This window comes from Nuphar pumila, chromosome 4, assembly GCF_984573655.1.
Source record: "Nuphar pumila chromosome 4, dmNupPumi1.hap1.1, whole genome shotgun sequence".
Classification (NCBI taxonomy): domain Eukaryota; kingdom Viridiplantae; phylum Streptophyta; class Magnoliopsida; order Nymphaeales; family Nymphaeaceae; genus Nuphar; species Nuphar pumila.
The window spans coordinates 130,045,139-130,062,677 of NC_143252.1; the positions used below are offsets into that span (position 1 = coordinate 130,045,139).

The 17,539-nt window shown below is 37.7% G+C and overlaps 1 protein-coding gene across 4 annotated transcripts in view; it reads left to right on the forward strand.

The window, feature by feature from the left end:
* The window catches only part of LOC149841047 (uncharacterized), a 167,809-nt gene that overhangs the window by 39,271 nt on the left and 110,999 nt on the right, over positions 1-17,539 (forward strand). The gene's annotated exons all lie outside the window — the stretch shown is intronic.

The following is a 17,539-nucleotide window of genomic DNA, read 5'->3' on the forward strand; positions in this document are numbered from 1 at the left end:
AATTTGTTGTTAAGTGAGCTATGTTGCTTATTGTTTTGCCGTGTAACAAATAGTATCATGTAACCAGCTTAGTGATTGAAATGTTCAGAGTCTTGGTTGGATACATGTTGCCTGCGTAATGAAGCATTTGCCACAATATTCTCTTTGTATGCTACGTCATATGGGTGCTTCTGCACCCCCAAAGCCCCCATGTTGACACAGTCCCACATTGGTGCGGTGCAGCATTCAACATGGCTGGGTGTGGGTCAACAAGTGTCTGGTGCTGCCGTCAACCTGCACCAGACAATTTTTACCAATATTGGACTTGGTCAACTCTAACCAAGTCCAAAAATTATCTAAGTTTGAAAAAAACTTATATATATATATATGCATATAAAGAGAAAATATTGGCTACACTCGTGGGTTCCGAACCCCCTAGGTGAAATTCATAGGGGCAGGTTGTATTGACCAAATGTGATCCCATAGATGTGCTCGGAATGATCTGTTTAGTAGGAATCACCCCTTGTATTGTGTTTCTTGGATGTAAAAACATGGTCTTATGAGGGCTGAAATTTTGGTTTATTTTAGGCCATTGTTTTTTCAACCCCTGGAGAAACCTGTATGCATGCTGGAAAATCACGATCCTTCATTTTTTTTATTTACACGATTAATCTTTTCATAAATGTTCCTGGGTGCATGCCATGGTTATGTGCCTTGGATGATCTGCATTATACTAAAGGAGATGTGGCTTGATATGTCTCACAGATTTGCTTAGAACAATGATGAAAGAGAGAGTTGCAAATCTATTCAACTCAATGATTTCCTAGGATTTCAGGCAGGATGTATTGTAATTACTGTCATTATTATACTTCTAGAGGGATAATAACAGATCAAGAAGCTTGGTTAGAAAGAATTGGAGAAAGAAGAGAAGAAGAAAGGAAGCCTGGGTGATTACTCACTTTCTGCCATTTTTCTGTCTTGGCATCTTTCAGATTATCTGTGGCAGGTGCTAAGTTTCATAGAATTTCCCACCAGTTGTGGTAGAAGCCAATATTTGACCTTTTTTCTTCTTCTTAGGTACCTGATTTTAGGGATGCACAACGAACCGGGCCGGCTCGGCTTGGCCCGGTTATGCTTGGCCTGAAGCTCATCCATGCTTTAAATGAGCCGAGCTTGTACATGGCTCTGAAGCTCGGACGAGCAAACGGGCAGAGCTTGATCGGCCTACTGAGCTCGATAAAAGTATATATATATATATAATATGTTTGCAAAAAAAAAATCAAAAAGTCATTGTTACCGTAATGGGTAGGGCGTAAGTCTTTTCCTCAAAAGGTGTTGGAGTTCGAATCCCGTCTTTTACTTTTTTTGTTGTACGTTAATCTAGAGGATTTTTAGTATGTATATATTTTTTCTGTCACAATAGACAAAATACATGCTCAGGCTTAGTGGTGGGTCACTTGTGAAACATTGATAGAGGTGTAATGAAGTGCCGGATGAAGTCTCCAAGAGCAAAACAAGAGAGCACGCACATACACAAATAGCCACTAATGGGCAAAAGAACAACACAACCACTTAAAGTGGTAAGGCACCCAAAAGAAGAGGAAAAATATATATTCCACTCAAAAGGCTTCAAAGAAGCATGCTTTACAATGGGGAGAAACCCCTTTATTTATAGACAAAAGAGGAGGCCTTGGAAGGGCTCCTAGAGGGACGTTGGAGCCCTTCCAACGGTCATAAATATGACCGCTGGATGCTCCAACGTCCTCCTAGGTGGGGCCCATTCCAAGGTGGAAAAGGAAAAGAATAAAGAAAATAAAAAAAGAAAGAAAAAAGGAAATAAAAGAAAAGGAGAAAAATTACAATATGCGATAAGAAGTAAAAAGACTGTTTTACCCCTATATGGGTCTATTTACAAAAGATATAAATATATATATATTTATATATGTAGATAGACACATAGACATATATATAATTAATATATATATGTGTATGTGTCGTGATCTATATATATAAATATATATATGTACAACATATTTTAACAAGAGGTTGGGGATCAAATCCCACATTCTCAATATTTTTTACAAGAACAACTTTTTTGGAATGCCATGGAAGTTCCGCTCAGCTCGAAACTGAGCCAAGTCTGGACAATGCCATTGAAGCTCAGCTCTGAGCTCGAGCCGAGCTTGGACAAAGGCATTTTGAACCGAGCCGAGTTCGAACAGTGCAGGCTTGGCTCAAACTCGACTCATGTGCATCCCTACCTGAGCTAGTGATTGCACTAAACAAAATGCACCAAAGGGGAAGGAAAATTTTTGAAAGGAAGGATTTCGTGTTACTACTCTACTCTTAGTAATTTAGTTGTTCCCTTCAATAGCTGGCTTGATTTGTCCTCGAGGACTTCACCCAACATCTTGTAATGAAGTATGTGAAAACACAAATACGAAATGCACAAACATAATTACAAGTCCACCATGGGACAATACAAAAGCACTAAGGTGCTACCCAAGCACAAAGTGCATACAAAAGAATCCAGAGTCAAAACATAAACACAAAACCATAAAAAATATCAACTTTTATTGAGAGACAATGCTTAAGAAAAGCAATAAAGAATGGGGACAAAAGTCTCTTTAAATAGGCTAGACAGGAGAGAAGGGAGCTCCCAACGGTCAGATTTATAGAAAGCTACACAACTGCCCCTAGTGGACAACAATTATCATAACAATAGGAAAAAGGCAAAAATACCCCTTGAGGATATTACCTATTACAATACATGATATTATATATATATATATATATATATATATATATATATATATATATATATATATTAACACCCTCTTCAAACTTACAGTGAAATCACCGAGTGTTTGTTAAGGAGAAAAATAAACCTAAGTGCAAAGAGAGATTTAGTGAAGAAATCTGCTTGCTGGTACTTTGATGTAACATGTGGTAACTCAATAGTCCCTCTCAGATATTCATCACGGACATAATGACAATCCATCTTAATGTGTTTAGTTCACTCGTGGAAGGTGTGATTTCGCAACACATCTTCGAAGGTTTGAGACAATTACTCCCTTATCTCTCATATGACTTTTTAGTCACATAAGTTCCATTGTTGTAGTAGCCATCACCCAATATTTGGCTTAAGTTGTGGACAACGATATTTCTTGCTGCTTGTATCTTCACGAAATTAGTGAATCTCCTAAGACTGGGAGTCTTGTATGCCATATTTCAATATCCTTTTCTTGGACATAATTACAAAATGACTTGGAAGAAATAGACAAAAAATTCATGTAGTAAAAATCTTGTATTAAATTGTGATCTTCAAATATCACCACAAATGTCCACCAAATAGATACACAAGTGGTCAATCAACAAGAGGAAGCTCACTATGGTGTCCACACATAAAACCCACAAAGGGGTATTCTCACAAAACCCACACAAGGGTCACACAAGAAATAAAAATAATAATATTTTATTAATATGAGAATGCAAGAATGCATACATACAATGAGGGGAGTCATCCCCTTTTATATACAAGAGAGGCTCATAGAGCCGTTGGAGCTAGTCCAACGGCTATAATTATAGCCATTTGCATTGTATGTACATATTTTCTACCTACACACACACACACACATATATATATATATATATACATTTTAACACTCTCCCTCAAACTTACGGTATAATAACCAAAAGTTTGCCTAAGAGAAAGTGAAAACGAGGGGCGACAAGAGGTTTGGTGACGAAGTCTGTAAACTGGTACTCGGTTGTAACATATGGTAGATCAATTGTGCCATTTAGACACTCTTCTCGAATATAGTTATAGTGCATATCAACGTGTTTGGTGCACTCATAAAGGTCCGGTTGCTGGCAATATTGATGAAACTTTTGTTGTCACAACACAGTCGTGAAGCTCCTGATATTTGAACCCTCATGTCAACTAGAAATCTTCTAAGAGAGACTACCTCCATAGTTGTTGTAGTCATGACTCAGTATTCAACTTTGGTTGAGGAGAGAGAAACTTTCTGCTATTTCTTGCATCACCATAAAATTAGAGATTTACCTAAGAAAACAAAAAAACCCGTGGTTGAGTATCTGTTATTAGGATCACCTCCATAGTCAGCATCAATATAGGCAGTTAAATCCAAAATAGATGAAGCACACAAACAAAGGCCTTGATAGATAAAATTCTTAATATATCTAATAATTGCATAAAACAACTCCCATATGAACAGTAGGAGCATGTTGAAATTGACAAGTTGTGTATACAACATGTGCTATATCATGTCTAGTGATTGAGAGATAAGAAAGAGCTCCTATTAGCTGTCTATAGGGTGTAGGATCTGCAAGTGGTTCTCCATCATCAATTCTCATTTTGGCATTGACAATCTTGAGAGTATCAACTTTCTTATCATTTGTAATACCAAACTTGAAAACAATATCCAAGGCAAACTTAGACTGCGGCAATGTAATATTTTAAAAATCCTAAATCAGTCATTTCAAAATAATTTTTGACAAGTTTTTTAGTGTTTTCAACTCCCTATATATCTCCTTCAGTGATGATCATATCGTACACAGAGGGAAGAAAAATGATAATACTGTTAGAAAGGAGCCTTCATGCTATCTTCTGCAAAAGAGAGAAAAGAAGAGATGAGAGAAGAGTCTGTAGGAAAAAAAAAGACGTCAGACCACCTGCGTCTCCCATTCAATTGAATATATATTTAATGTACAATTCTAGGGTACGAAAATACCCTCTAATAAACTTTTAAAATACACTATACAGAGATTGGATCTTGACCCGATCCGATACATGAATTGGGTCGGGTTTGGGTCCAAGACCCAACAACGACTTCTTTTCGGCCTCCCTCAAGTTGTGCATGGTCCTGGACCATGAACAACTTGTCTTTCAAAAACCAAAATTTATCCTTTGTCAATCCTTTGGTGAAAATGTCAGCAACTTGTTCTTCAGTTCGCACAAACATGGGCTCAATCTCCTTTTCTTCAACCTTTTTTCCTAATAAAGTATTGATCTATCTTAATATGCTTCGCTCGACTATGATGGATAGGATTGAAGGACATATTGATGGCACTTTGATTGTCACACAATAACAGTGACCGAGCAATTGGTTCTCCCATTTCTGTTAGAGGATGTCTTATCCATGTAGTCTCAGCAATGGCAACAACCATCGATCTGTATTCAGCCTCAGTGCTCGACCTAGCAACCGCCTTTTGTTTTCTACTGCTCCAAGATACCAGGTTCGGTCCAATGAAGCTACAATAACCAGATACTGATCGTCGTTCATCTGGATCACCCGCCCAATCTGCATCAGCATAGATGATGATCTCATGACCCCCGCCTGGATCTAATTCTCTTTTCTTATATACCAGGCCATCACCAACTGTACCTTTCAGATAACGAAGTATCCTTTTGACTGCCTCCATATGCGACGTATGAGGTTCATGCATAAACTGAGACACTTGATTAACGGAATACACTATGTCAGGTCTAGTAAAAGTCAGATATTGCAGCATGCCAACTATGCTACGATACTTAGTGGGATCTCCATATATATCCCCTTCTCTAGAACTCAGTTTCTGATGAATGACACTTGGAGTTGCTAATGACTTACAATCTGTCATGCCTGCCCTGCTGAGAATGTCCAACGTGTATTTGTATTGAGTAAGCGTAAGTGTATCACATCTTTTATCAACTTCCACCCCAAGGAAATACCGCAGCTCTCCCAAATCTTTCATTTTGAATCTCTGATTTAGTAACTTCTTCACCTTCTCAATGTGATCTTTGCAGTTTCCTGTGATGATGATGTCATCTACATATATCAATAAAAGAGTAGTGACGCCTTGTTCATTGTGAATGAATAACGAGTGATCAAGAAAGGATCGAGAGAAGCCATGCTTTTGTATCTCTAGTGAAAAACTGTCGAACCGGGAACTAGAAGCTTGTTTTAATCCATATAGTGCCCTCTTCAACTTGCATACATACTGCTTGGCATTTCGTTCTGCATACCCAGTGGGTTGTTCCATGTAGACTTCCTCTTTTAAGTCGCCGTGTAAAAAGGCATTTTTAACATCCAACTGGCTCAATGTCCATCCATGTTCATTGGCTAGACTCAACACAATGCGAATAGTTCCCATCTTCACTACAAGACTGAAGGTTTCATCAAAGTCTTGTCCTTGTTCTTGTGTGGATCCCTTGGCTACTAATCTGGCTTTGTATCTTTCGATGCTCCCATCTGGTTTATATTTTATCTTGTATACCCATTTTGACCCAACGACATTTCTGTTTGGTGGTCTAGGCACAATCTCCCATGTCCCACATTCATGTAAGGCTTCCATTTCTTTATTCATTGCTTCAACCCATCTTCTAGAACTTGCAGCTTGATAGAACATGAGAGGCTCATCCTCTTTATTTATGGATGTCAAAAACAACTGAAAATCCAATGAAATTTTTTTATAACTTACCCACCTGTTGAGCGGATGTCGAATCCGTGAGGATCTTCTGATATCCATCATCTGAGAAGCAGGATCAGGAGAATCCGAATCTGTACAAGGGATGGATGAGGGCTCTTTCTCTCGCCGGGTGTATACAAACCTTGTTGGCTCCAAGTCTTGAGTAACAATCTCTTCCGTTTGAACTTTACTTGTTGATTCTTCATGTATCTCCTTCCGACTGCAGTTTACTGGGCAATCTTCTTTAGCACTGGAGAAGAGTTCTAAATTTAACCATGGATGGTATACCTCAATGCTAGGACTTGAATGAGCAACATGGAGGTTTGAATTAGGTGGCTGATCATCAAAGTTCATTTCATCAAAAACTACATTTCTCGATATTTTGACGCGCTTAGTCAAAGGATCATAGCACCTATATCCTTTGTAGTCTTCAGCATATCCCACAAACCTGCACTTTAAGGCTTTATCTTGAAACTTATGTCTCAGTGAGCTCTCAATGTGAACATAGCAAATAGATCCAAATACTCGTAATTCATGATAATCAGGCTGTATGCCAAATAGAGAGAAATATGGTGACTTATTTTCTAAAATGGTCATTGGCAGTTGATTTATCACATGAACTGTGGAATGAAAAGCTTCAGTCCATAATGCTACAGGAAGATTGCTCCCGTGCATCATGCTCATTGCACTCTCAACAATATGTCGATGCTTCCTCTCAGCAATCCCATTTTGTTGAGGTGTATGTGGGCAAGACACTCTTCTCTTTATCCCATTATGTTGAAGAAAATTAACAAAGTCACTCGAGGAGAATTCACCTCCTCCATCATACTGAAAATTGAGAATATTGGTAGAGAAATGATTCTGAACAAAAGAATGAAATTTCCAAACAATTCAAAAACTTCTGATTTGTGTTTCATGAAAAATATCCAAATATAGCGAGAGTAACTATCAATGAAAATAAGGTAATATTTACTGCCAGAAAAAGAAGTAATTGGGGCAGGACCCCAGACATCAGAACAGATGACCTCAAAGGGCCTTGAAGCTCTCTTATTAATAGAATTGAATGACAAAACACGACTCTTACATAAATGGAAACTAGAACACTTCATATCAATGACCTCCGAACTCAAATTGTACTTAGGAATGAGATTATTCGAGACAAGTTTTTCAATAAAATGACGACCACAATGGCCGAGACGACTATGCCAAAGTCTTGGCTTATTACATTCAGAAATGGCAAACACAGACTCAGAAGAAACATGAAGTTGATGTTAGTGAGGCTTCAAGGATGAATAGTCAGACCGAACAAAGGAAGGATCTTCTTGAAAAATGTACATGTTGCCCCATCTTTTTTCTTCAGCGAATGTCTTCCTCGTGCGAAGATCCTTAACATAGACAAAAGAGAGAGTAAATTCAACTGAAGCATTAACATCATCAACAAATTTTGAGACAAAAACAATGTTCTGAATATTAGGAGCATGAATAACATTTGAAAGATTAAGGGAAGATTTTGACATGGATATAATGGCATTTCCAATATGTGAGATAGAATGATGAGAGCCATCTCCCGTGACTATGCTATTCTTACCAACATAAGGAGTAAGAGTCAAGAGTTTACCCGCATCACCCGTGACATGGGTAGCTGCTTCGGAGTCGACGTACCAAATGCCTTTATCATTTTGCTTCATATTCAAGCCTGCCAATGCTGCCAACAACAACTCTTTTACTTCTCCATCCTTTCTAACTTCTGCTTGTGAACCTTTTCCTTTGTTTTGAGGGTTGAACCAACAATTTGCTTTAATATGCCCTTTCTTATTGCATAGAAAACAAGTGGGAATGGGCCTTTGTCCTTGTATATTGGGTGTTGGAAGTATAGCACGTCCTCCAAAAGTATTTCTCGCTTGGCCTCCTTTTCCTTGAAAGGAACTTCCTCGACCTCTACCATAAGTCATTCCCGTGGCGAGCACATCTTGGGTTCCTGGATGTCCATGAAGATCTTCAGAAGATCCTTTCAGAGTCATTTCATATTGCAGCAATTTCGCGCGAAGATCTTCAAACTTCGAAAGTTCTGGTAAACATAATAAAGTCGTCGTCATGACATGATAATCTGGTCCCAGCCCACTCAAGGTTTGTTGCACCTTATCCTTTTCACTGACGAGACACCCCACAATAGCCAGCTGATCCGTGATACCTTTCATTTTGTTCAGATATTCCATAATAGACATGGAGTCTTTCTTCAGCATTTGAAATTCTCGCTTGAGAAACATGATTCTCGCCTCAGATATCTGCGAATATGTTTGAACTAGCTTATCCCACAGCTCTTTGGCCGAACAATCATCAGGAATGTCTACAAGAACCTCATGTGAGAGAGTTGAAGTGATATATGCCACTAACGATTGATTCCTTTTCATCCAAGTGACATATTCAGGATTCTTGAGAAGAACAATAGATTGCGCCCCTTTATCGTCCGTTCTTTCCTGCGAAGTGAATTCTGGAGGAGGTGTGACTGATCCATCCAGATGACCAGAGAGATCCTGACTCTTTATAAATGGAATAATCTGTCGCTTCCAGGTTAAAAAGTTGGTATTATTCAGTTTTTCAGAGACTAATTGGCCAAGGAAGTTGGAAGAAAGTCCTGGCTGTGGGTGATGTGAATCCATTTGAATGCTTGGGAGGAGATTTGGACAAAGAAAGTAATGTTTGGAATGGGGATATTTTTTTTTAACTTTGATCAGAAAAAAAAACAATATTCAAATAGGAATGAAACCAAGAGAATAAAGACATGACTTCAGACCTGTGTATAGGAAAAGGTGAATCTGGAACGATATTCAGATATGGAAGGTGAATGGAGAATGTATAACAGAACTCGGTTCAGCTTTAGTGTGAAAACGCAGAATGTATAAACTAACAACAGTAATTTAATCAGAAACAAAACAAGAAATTAAAGATGACAGTGGGATGAGTTTCAGATGCACGTTAGAGTAACTTGACAGAAATAAGAGACTGTGTCGACAGATGGCCACGATGGGAGGTATTAGAATAACTTGGAAGAGACAAAAAAGGAGTAGAGGGACCTGTCGCCGAAGATGAGTCCTGTAGACTTCACGCTGTCGACGAGGAGAGGGGTTCGAGCACTTCACGCTGTCCAGAGAAACGCTGTCCTGAGAAGAGTTCGAGCACTTCACGAAGATGGAGCAGACTGTCGACGAGGAGAAGAGGTCGACACTTCACGCTGACGTTGTCACGATGATGGAGCAGACTGTCGACGAGAGATGGAAACGAGAAGAGAAGGGCACACTTCACGCTGATGAAGCAAACTGTCGACGAGGGCTGGAAACGAGGAATAGAGTACGAGATTTCACACCCAGAAATTTATTGCTCTGATACCATGTTAGAAAGGAGCCTTCACGCTATCTTCTGCAATAGAGAGAAAAGAAGAGATGGGAGAAGAGTCTTTAGGGAAAAAAAAAAGACGTCAGACCACCTGCGTCTCCCATTCAATTGTATATATATTTAATGTACAATTCTAGGGTACGAAAATACCCTCTAATAAACTTTTAAAATACACTATACAGAGATTGGATCTTGACCCGATCCGATACATGAATCGGGTCGGGTTTGGGTCCAAGACCCAACGACGACTTCTTTTCAAATACCTTCATCTGAAATCTTAACAAACAATGCAGTGTTAGTCAAACAAGATTGAAATCCAATATCAAGCATGACCCGGCTAAACCTATCGTACCAGGCTTTCAATGCTTGTTTAAGACCATAAAAAACTTTGTTCAAAAAGCGCTTTTTCCTTAGGAATAGTTATCTCGGGTAAAGCTTTTATATATACTTCTTCAACTAGATTTCTATTAAAAAATGCATTTTTGATATCTATCTGGTATATAGGCCATTTTCTAATAGAGGCTAATGCTACTTAAGTCCTAACGGTGGTCATCCTAGCAACTGGAGCAAGGGTTTGTTCATAATCAATGCAATATTCTTGAAAATAGCCCTTAGTAACTAACCTAACTTTGTACTTTTCAAGAGTTCCATCACGCTTGGTTTTCACCTTAAATACCCATCTACAACGTATGAGCTTCTTTACATGTGGGATGTCTTGAATAGTCCATGTCTTGGCCCTTTCTAAAGCTTCTAGTTCTACTCTCATGGCTTTTCTCCACTGAGGATGTTCTTTGGCTTGAGCATAGGTATTCTATATATGAATGAATTAAAACAATGTATGCTTTGTACTTAGGTGAGGAGTCATATGGCACAAATTTCTCGGGTGGTTTTGATATTCTAGATGACCTAGTTGATACTTCTGACTGACTTTCAGTGTTGAAATAATTTTCTAATGCACTTGGTTGTTTAGGGCCCTTACGCCTAGACTATTGTAAACAATTTTTATGGGATTGCTCTTTATTATTTTCATCATTATGGGATTAGTCTTTATTTACCAAATCATTTCTAGGCTCATGTTCTTCACTAAGATCATACTCACATTCATAATCATTATATTTTGGAACTAGATCCAATAAAAATGAATACTCAATTATTTCCTTAGAATTTTTGAAGTCAATAAATTTTTCATTTTCTAAGAAAGACACATTTTTGGAAACATATAATTTTTCATTTTTAAAATCAAAACACCTATAGCCTTTTTGGTTATCTGTATAACCCAAAAAGACACAAGAAAAAAGTTTATCATTTTGGTTGGTAAAAACAAAACATTTGCATCCAAAACCTCTTAATCTATAATAATCAGGAGTTAATTTATTTTTTTTTCAATTGGTGATATGTTTTGCAAAATAAAAGATGGCATTCTATTGATAAGATAAACATCAGTGAAAGTAGTTTCAACCCAAAAATCTTTTGGTGCTTGGTTTGCTATAAGTAAGGTCCTTGTGGTTTTTATGATGTTCCTATGCTTCCTTTCAGCCAAACCATTTTGCTGAGGTGTGGGCACATGATTTTTGGTGTATAATGCCATAAAGATTTAGATAATCTTTAAACTCTTTTGATAAAAATTCTCTCCCTAAATTAGTGTGAAAAAAGAAATATCATTTTTAAATTTATTCTTGACTAAGTTACGAAATATTTGAAAGTGAGAGAAAATTTTAGATTTATGCTTAAGAATTAAACCCAAGTACGTCTAGAAAAATCATAAAAAAATTACATAGTAAGCATATCCACCTTTAGATATAATAGGTGTCGGGCCCTATACATCTGAATGTATTAACTGAAGTGGTCTAGAAGAGAAAAAAGTTCTTTCTTGAAAAGGTAATCTCTTCATTTTGCCAAGAATATAATATTCACGAGTAAACCTTTCAGAATTACAATTTTTTTTCAAATTTGGAAATTTCTGAATTTTGGATACATTATGGTGGACGTCTTTTATTTCATAAATCCAAAACTATTTTATAAACATCACAACACAAAGTATTCTTGAAATTTTTCAAAATGTCCATGTAATATAGGCCTCCTTTCTTGAAAAGGTAATCTCTTCATTTTGCCAAGAATATAATATTCACGAGTAAACCTTTCAGAATTACAATTTTTTTTCAAATTTGGAAATTTCTGAATTTTGGATACATTATGGTGGACGTCTTTTATTTCATAAATCCAAAACTATTTTATAAACATCACAACACAAAGTATTCTTGAAAATTTTCAAAATGTCCATGTAATATAGGCCTCCTTTCCTATAACCTTTTCCAATCAGCTTCCCTGACTGACGATCCTACACCCAACAACTATCGGAGGAGAAGGAGATGTTACATGGTTAGATATTTGTGAAATAGATAAAAGATTAAAGTTTAATTTATGAATAAAACTAACTTTTGGAATACTGTTTTTTTTGAATTTTGAGAAAAGTTTTTGAAATTTCTTATTCTCTTTATCTCAAGAGATGTACCATCAACAATAAACACACCTGAGTTACTGTGACATTCAAATAAAATATCACCATTAGGCCTCATATGAAATGAGGCACCAGAGTCAAGAAGCCAAGGATTTTTACGAGGATTCGAGAAGGATGAGACAATGGCTCCAACGGATGAGGATGCTTATTTGAGAAGAGGTTGAAGAGCTTTCATAAGTTGAACCAGGTACATGTTTCCAATGGATGATTCTTGTGTAGGAGCAATGCCATTTGGCTCTTGTGGAGAGCTAACCGTGGCAGACTTCTTCTTACAAGTCTTAAGTTTGGGACATTGGGGCTTAGTGTGTCTCGGTTCGTGGCAATAGTGGCAAGTTATCTTTTTTTTTTATCATACTCATTTCCTTGTCTTCCATAATATGGTGGCTTGTAATTTCGTATGTAATTTTCAGGTCTAAATATGGCAAGGATCGAATCATGCTCATTTTTTGTAGAACGTTTCTTCAACCTATTCTCCTCCATACTTAACTCTTCTATAGAGGGAACTTTTCCTCTATGAAAGAGGACCGATTTGGTGGATTTAAATTGTGACCAAAATCCATTGATGGATTGGTAGAAGTGTTCCACATCTATTTTCTTTTGATGGAGTTCTATATCTTCGGGACAATGCCATTTTGGTTCTAGAAGAGCCAACTCTTCCCAAAGTTTGGACAATTCGTTATAGTATTCTCCAATACTTTTGTCTCCTTGAGTCATATTTCGGATTTTGTCTTGCAAATTGCACACATGTGCAATATTCTTAAGAGAATACATTCTCTTGAGGTATTCTCATGCCTTGTTTGCATGTTCAAATTTGGCAAGGCTTGAGCACTTCTTGATATCTACACTACTAATAAGCCAAGACCTGATCTTGTCATGCCCCATCCTCCATTCCTTCCATTTCTTCTTATAGGTAGCCATAGCCTTAGTTTTCTCAACCTTCGTATTAAGTACCTCTTTCTCACCCTCTACTTTGGTAAGAACTAGCTTAGGTTCGGGATCAGACCCATAAACTAGTCTCCATAATCCTTTTCCCCATACAAGGTATTTCATGATTGAAGCCCATGTTACATAGTTGAAATTATTGAGTTTTATGGGTTTAATGGTGACATTTTCACTGTCATCCATTTTTTACTAGAGCTAAGAGATAAAAAAAGAAAGAGAAAAGAATAGAAAAAAAAAACAAAGAAAATGAGAAGCAAGGTGAAGAATAAAATCACTCTACCACCAAGCATGCACCACCAATGGATTGTAATGAAACAAAGCACTTCTTTCAATTCCTCCATGGTCTAAGATCGAAATTTGAACAAGTACGATACTCTCTTCTTTATAGGACCTTATCACGACCTGATTGTCCTAAAATTTCCTATCATTTGTATAGACCTTCCCTGAGACACCGTGTTGTTTCATCTCTTAAGGCTCAGAAGTATGTGAGCAGACGAGACATTGCATTTTTAGTAAGCTTAACTTTAGAGGAATCTAAAGTTTCATCTTTAGAGGAGCTTGTGGTAGTGCAAGACTATCCAGATGTGTTTTCGGACGAGTTATCGGGACTTCCGCCACTTTGAGCAGTAGAGTTTGGCATTGAGTTTTTGTCCGGGACTGTTGCAGTTTCCAAGGCCCCATATCGTATGATGCCAACAGAGTTGGAGGAGCTGAAAAAGCAAATCCAAGAGCTTATGGAGAGTGGATTTATTCAGGCAAGTGTGTCACCGTGGGGAGCGTTTGTTCTCTTCGTAAAGAAATATGATGGATCGATGAGGTTATGCATCGATTATTGTATGCTTAACCAAGTCACCATTAAGAATAATACCCATTACCTCGTATCGAAAACCTGTTCGATCAATTGGATAAGGCTAAGATAAATCTTCACTTTAGACCTTCGTGCTTATATCTTTTACAAGATATGTATTCTTTTATTACTTTTGTTGTGATACTCGTTTATTGATGATCTTTTAAGGTCTTTTCGAAGATTGATTTGAGATTTGGGTACGATCAATTGCGAATTAAAGCAGATGATATATCCAAGACTGCTTTTCAGACTCGTTACAGGCACTATGAGTTCGTGGTGATGCCATTTGGACTCATGAACGCCTCAACTGCATTCATGGATATGATGAATCGTATTTTCCAGCAGTTCTTGGACTCGTTCGTGATCGTCTTTATCGATGACATCTTGATTTATTCAAAGAACGAGAGTCAACATCAAGAGCATTTGCGTATCATTTTGGAGATTCTTAGGGAGCACCAACTCTACGATAAGTTCTCCAAATGCGAGTTTTGGCTCAAGGAGGTTTCTTTTTTTAGCCATGTTATATCGGCAGATGGCGTGGCTATGGATCCTGCCAACTTGAAGATGCTCTTGCCGAGATATGCTAAGAAGAAACTTGCCTTGGCATGACTAATAAGAGTGATGATGTTTTGACCGTTACAAGGTCGGGTACCAATGTAAGGGCTTATACCCCCCCCCCCACTTTATAAAAAAACAACTATAATAGTGCATCTAACTATAATAATGGATATAGGAAGGGTACCAGTTGTCACTATTGTAATGAACCGAGACATATTAGACCGGTTTGCCCAAAGCTTAAGGCCAAAATTGCTTTCGGTGGAGAAATCACACTCAAGAAGGAAGAATCTAGCAAGAATGGAGGAGATATCAAAGACACTCTTACTCAAATATCGAAAACACTTCAACAACTTCTCAAATCATCTTCTACTTCGGGTGCCGCTATTGCATCTTCTTCCTCTCCTCCAGGGATGTAGATTTTTGACTCGGCTGCTTCCTTTCATATGACCCCTCATAAGAATGGCCTTTTCGAAGTTTACACTAATTCTACTTCATCTTATGTTTCAACCGCCGATCAAACTTCTTTGAAAATAAATAGTATTGAAACTCTTGATTCTAAAAATTCTCAAAAAATTTTGTTCCAAAAATAAGGTTTCTAAAATTAAATTTAAATCTATTTTTTGTTTCTTAAATTTCTGACCATGGTTGCAGAATTTTTTTTCATCAAAAGATTGCATCGTGCAGGATCTCCATTCAGGAAAGCTGATTGGGCAAGGCCATAGGAGAGACAATCTTTACTTTATAGATTTTTTGTCACTTCCACTCAAGTCATTTTATAAATACGTGCAAGTAAAAAATATTGATACTTGCAATAAGAGATTTGGGCATCCTAGTTTTTCGCAGATGTATCTCTTTCCTTTTTTGAAAAATATTTGTAATGAAAAAATATATCTTGTAAATATTGCATTTTTAGAAAAATAAAAGCTATTCTCTTTCCTCGTAGATTCTTTATTTCTATTCGACCTTGTGAATTACCCCATTCAGATGTATGGGGTCCTTCATCGGTCATATCAAAAGGAGGTTATTCCTATTATGTTATTTTTGTTGATGATTTCATAAGATACACTTGGGTTTATTTTTTAAATCTTAATCCAATGTGTTCTCTTTCTTTAAGTACTTTTATATAATGATTACAAATCAATTTTTTAGTAACATATCTGTACTTAAGTTGGATTCAGGAGGGAAAATATGTCAAATAATTTTCAAAATTACTTGAAACAAAATGAAATTTATCATCAAAGATCTTGCCCTAGAACTCCTCAACAAAATGGGTTAGCGGAAAGCAATATAAACATATAGTAAAAAGCACTAAAACCCTTCTCATTTCTAGGGACATTCGATTTTTTTGGGCCGAAGCCATTTTAACTTCAACTTAATAAACAAAACACCTTCTGTCCCGGGCCGATCTTTGGGTATAGGGCATGTGCAGTGTGAAGCTCTACTGAGTGGAAAATGCATCGAGTGTAAGAACACGCAGTCTGCGTTAGCTTGATTGGTGACGTGCGGTGGTAGCATAGCACGCGATAGACATTAATATCGTCGTTAGTGCATCGTTGTATGGCAACACAGATGTGGAGCATTGTTTGGTTAAGCAGTGCCAGCGGATCAGAGGATGTTGCCTTTGGAGATTTGGTTAAGGACCTCTCGGCTTGCAAGAGATGTCCCACGCGTAGTGGTTGGACTCACGGGGGTGCGTGTGGGTTAGGGCTAATTCTCTCAGGAATCACCTTAAGTGGTTCCAACCGAGTATGGTGACTCGGGGCTAGGCGAGTGAATGCCTAGGCGCCGACGAATAAGTTTGGGTGATTATCTTCGCTATGGTGTTCAATCATCAACTGGTCTTTGGACTGGGGGCTACAAAGTCTTCTTCCTTCGGTGGCGAGGTTTTGCTGTGTCGTGCACATGGAGTCGCAATACGCTCCATGACACACAAGGCTAAGGCAAAGTTTGTGCATCTTTCAGGAGTGATAGCTGGTATGGGACGACTATGCACTAAGCGGCATGAACTACATGAAATGCGCATTTGAAAATGCACTTGATTAGCTTTCGCTAGGTAGCTGCCCACGGGGTGGTGCACAGGGCCTATGAAAATGATTCAATACATGGAAAGGTGTTGGTAAGCGACATTTGGTAGTTAGGCTGGCCAGTTTGGCGCGTCGCGGGTTTGCGAAGCATTCTATGCCTGTGACAGAGCGATAGAAAGGCTTGCGGCGGCAAGGAAGGATTGTCGCGCCGCACTGGCTTATTGAAAAAAGTAAGCCCGTGACACCATCTTCTTTATAAAATGTCTCTATTTGATTTTTTTAAAATGATTTTCAATTTTAAAAGACTAATAATCTTTGTTTGAAAGTGTTATGTGCTTACTCATAAAAATGATAAATTATCTCCAAAAGCCATTGAATGTGTTTTCTTAGGATATGGGAAAAGTTTTGATATATCTCACTTGAGGTTTTGAAATATTTTTTAGGAATTGAGGTTACCTACTGTCCTAAAGGATATACTCTCTTTCAGATGAAATTGACTACTGACATATATGCTAGGTCAGGAGTTTCAGATGAAAAGAAGGTGGAGACCTCAAAAGTCATAAATGCCAAATTAAGACTTGAATATGGTGTATTGCTCGAAGATTTTACTCTATATTGTCAATTGATTGGATCTCTCACCTACCACTCTATCACCCGACCTAATATCGTAGGCTTACAAAGAGGCAAGCCAAACACAAGAAGACATACATAAAAAAACAAAAAACAAAAAAACAATAGCATTTATTGAGATAGCTTAAGAAAAAACATTAAGTTGAAGAGGGCCTAGGGGTATATTTATACACAAAG